This window comes from Manihot esculenta, unplaced genomic scaffold, assembly GCF_001659605.2.
Source record: "Manihot esculenta cultivar AM560-2 unplaced genomic scaffold, M.esculenta_v8 Scaffold64, whole genome shotgun sequence".
Classification (NCBI taxonomy): domain Eukaryota; kingdom Viridiplantae; phylum Streptophyta; class Magnoliopsida; order Malpighiales; family Euphorbiaceae; genus Manihot; species Manihot esculenta.
In genome coordinates this window covers 1,337,260-1,341,723 of record NW_025215481.1, presented here as the reverse complement: position 1 = coordinate 1,341,723, position 4,464 = coordinate 1,337,260, and positions in this window count along the sequence as shown.

Below are 4,464 nucleotides of genomic sequence, written 5' to 3'. Positions count from 1 at the left end.
ATCTTGGTTAGTCATAGCTTGTAAGTCAATAAGATAGATATTCTCAACTCTTTCACCAACAAACAATATTTTGTTATCCGACATTCTAGACACAAAACATGATTTTGGCTCAAAGATAACTCTACAACCTTTATCACATAATTGACTCACGCTTAACAAATTATGCTTCAAACCATCAACTAATAGAACTTTATCAAGAATAGGAGAGTTTCCCTTACCGACTTTACCTATACCAACAATTTTACCTTTTCCATTGTCTCCAAAGGTTACTTGTCCACTTCCGTCTTTCTTTTCAAGAGAGATGAAGTGATTTGAGTTTCCGGTCATGTGCCTTGAACATCCACTATCTAGATACCATTTGCTTTCAATTTTGGAGGATTTCAAGCACACCTAAAAGAAAGAATTCAAACACTTTTAGGTACCCAAATGTACTTGGGTCCTTGGGGGTTAGTCATTCCACTATCCAATTTCCATATGCTACCATATCCAAGATGCAATTTTCTAATATAGCACTTATAGTTGGTGTGACCAAACTTGCCACAATAGTGACAATGACCATTGAACCTTCTTACTCTAGGTCCATAGGTGAGTGAGTGTGTTTGAGTTCTCATGTGGCCATTTCTCATTTGCTTATTAAAAGCATGTGAGCAAGAGATATGATTAGAGTGGTGATTTTGTGAACTAGAAGTGTGTGTTCTATAATGATCATTTCTCTTATATGCAAATTGCCTAGGTGTGTGTCTTATATGAGAGTTGTAACTAGTGGATTGGTGTACATGTGCATTCCTTGTAGGTGCATTCCTCATAGACATATTGCTACTAGAAACTTTAGGCACATTTCCATTTGAGCTAGAAACCTTAGGTTCATGTGAGTTGGTAGCTTTAACAAAAACGGTTTTAGAAAAATTTGCTTGAGTTGATTTATCATAGCCAAGGCCATACTTGATGCTAGGAGACCTTTGAGAGTCTAAAATCTCATCAAGTTTGTCCTTGCCTTTTAAAAATTTTGAAAGAGAATTTTTCAACTCAAGGATTTCATTTTTCAAATTTTTATTTTCTAGTGAGAGCTCATCTAAGGATTTTTGTAAAGAGTCATTTGAGGGTAAAGGTTCCTTGGGTGAGTTCTCACTTTCCTTTTTAAAGCTAGCTAACTCACATTTCAAAATTTTATTTTTCCTATGACTCTTTTCAAGCTCATCATTCATCAATTTTAAAGCACCTACAAGTTCATCATATGAAAACTCAACATCATCATCATTTAAAGTAAAGTCATCAAGAGTAGTTACCTCATCGGAGCTTTCCTCTAGAGCCATGAAGCACATGTTGGCAATTTCATCACCAACCTCCTCTTCTTCGGAATCACTTGACTCATCCCATGTTGCTTTGAAGGCCTTCTTCTTGAACTTTTTGATAGGCTTCTTCAACTTGGGACAATCCACTTTGTAGTGACCCGGCTTATTACATTCATAGCAAATGACTACTTCCTTTTTGCTTGATTCACCCTTTTCCTTTCTAAAATTCTTCCTTGGGATGAACCTTTTATTTTGGAGAAGCAACTTCCTTATTCTCCTAGTTACCAAAGCCAATTCTTCCTCACTTATCTCTTCTTCTTCCTCACTAGTATCTTCGGAGGCTACCCTTAGAGCAATGTTCTTTTTCATCTTGCTAGGTTCCTCCACTTGCTCTCTCTTTAGAGTCATCTCATAGTCAATGAGATTTCCCAAGAGTTCATCCAATTGCACTTTGGTCAAGTCTTTGGCATCCTTTAAGGAAGTTACCTTTGGTAGCCATTCTTTAGGTAGACATCTTAGGATTTTCTTCACCAACTCTTCATTTGTGAATGTCTTCCCAAGAGATTTCATTCCTCCAATGATTTCAATGAACCTATCATACATTTGGCTAATAGTTTCATCGGATTTCATCTTGAACAACTCATATTGATAGATGAGGGATTCCATCTTGTTTTCCTTGACTTGATTGGTACCTTCATGAGTGACAACCAAAGCATCCCAAATTTCCTTGGCGGTGGACTTCATGCATACTTTGTTGTACTCACTCCTACTAAGAGCACAAAACAAGATGTGAATGGCTTTGTCATTGAGGGCTACCCTTCTCTTCTCTAGCTCACTCCATTCACTCTTAGGTTTTTGCTCTTGGTTTCCATCAATGAATCTTGTGGGAAAGAAAGGCCCATTCTCTACAATGTCCCACAAATCAACTCCTTCTGATTTAAGGAAATAATACATTCTATTTTTCCAATATAGAAAGTCATTTCCATCAAAGAAAGGTGGTCTCACAACCGATTGACCTTCTTGAGAATTGAGGGCTGCCATTTGATCTTTACTCCAAGATAATTATATCTTCAAGAAAGGGAGACTTAGCTCTGATACCACTTGTTGTCCCTTGAGGCAACCCAAGAGGGGGGGTGAATTGGGTTTATAAAAAATTTAATGGCTAAGACAAGAAATTAGAAGAGAGTAGGGAAGAGAAAAATCAACACAATGATTTATAGAGGTTCAGCTATCCAAGCCTACGTCCTCTCCTCAAGGTCCACTTGAGAGTTCAACTCCACTATCAAATCTTCTTTGGGTGAAGATCAAAACCCTTACAATCTTAGAGCAAGCCTTTGCTCTTTACAAATCTCCTTTTTCACTCAAGAGCAATTCTTTGCTCAATGCCACACTCACAACAACAGAATCTCTCAATCAACCTTTACTCACTCAGAAAAGCCAACCAATTACAACTCAAAACAAGCTTTCAAGAAATCAATGCTTTGGCTCAAGGTTTTGAGAGAGAGAGAATGAAAAATGCTGTAATGTCAATAAATATTTGCTTAGATGGTTGTTGTAACCTCACAACAACAAAAACAAGTTGTATTTATAGTTCATTCATAAATATGGCCGTTGGGGGTGCATTAAATGCAAATAGAGCCGTTTATGTTCAGAAATAACGGTTACAACGTGTTCAGAAAAACTCAGGTTCGGCGGCCTAAGCTTAGAGTTCGGCGGCCGAACCATTTGGGGCGAAGAAACTATTCCTTTAAAACTGAACTTTCGGCGGCCTAAACTCAATGTTCGGCGGCCGAACATGGTGGACTTTCGTTTCTGTTCCTCACTTTCGGAAGCCAAACTTTAGGCTTCGGAGGCAGACCCAAAACACACTTTCGGCGGCCGAAGGTTAAATGTTCGGCGGCCGAAGGTGTGGGACTTTCGTTTCTGTCCCTCACTTTCGGAAGCCGAAGGTTACACTTTGGGGGCTGGTTGAAAAACCAACTTTCGGCGGCCGAAGGTTAAATGTTCGGCGGCCGAAAGTGTGGGACTTTCGTCACTGTCCCTCACTTTCGGAAGCCGAAGGTTATACTTAGGGGCCTGGTTGAAAACCCACTTTCGGCGGCCGAAAGTCAATGTTCGGCGGCCGAACATAGGGGACTTTCGTTTCTGTCCCTGACTTTCGGAAGCCGAAGGTTGTGTTTAAGGAACACAAAAATTCTTCTTTTAAATCTTTGAAAAATCATAACTTAGGCTATAAAAATCCATTTTTCAATCCGTTTGAATATTTGTAACCTATATTTTTAGATCTTTCATTTTGATGAAAAATATTTTCAAAATCACTTCTTTTGGAAAATTTCATTTTGGTCCCTGAAAGTCAAGTACTTCAAAAAAGTGGCCATATCTAAAAGAACTTTTAGAAATGAAAGAACCCTTGAGCCATCACAATTAATTACTTGAAATTCACAATGAATAAAATGACAAGCATGCTAAATGAAAATACTTTATGATCCCTTCCTTGTAGTATGCTTCCAAAATTGGCACTTTTCACTTTTGCGATTGAAGCAATATCATTTGTTTCAATAAGGGACCTGCAAGCTCAATACAAACACTCTTGGAAATAATTAGTAACACACCAATTGTTTATTAATCATCAAAACAAGGATTAGGACATTTAGGTCCAACAAAAATGTAATCTAATTTTACAAAAATTTTGAAAATTTTTTATCGAGTCTAGGTATTTTTTTTTATTTTTTAAGTGTTAAAAATTCAGAAAATCATAAAAAATAGAAAACCCGTCAGAAAATCACCAAATTTTTTGTGGAACCTTAGAAAAATATTATAAATTTATTTGAGTTGTTATTTGGTGATTTTCTTAAACTTTGCACGGAGACATGACAATGCATGGGGTGACATGACAATACATGAGGTGACATGACAATGTTTGAAGTGACACACCCCCTAAAAAATTCAATTTTAGGTATTTTGACCTGATATTTTGCAGATATATTTAGAAGAATATAATCTAATTTTACAAAAATTTTGAAAATTTTTTATCCAGTCTAGGTATTTTTTTTTATTTTTTAAGTGTTAAAAATTCAGAAAATCATAAAAAAAACATAACTCGTCAGAAAATCACCAAATTTTGTGTGGCACCTTAGAAAAATATAACAAATTTAATTGAGTTGTCATTTGG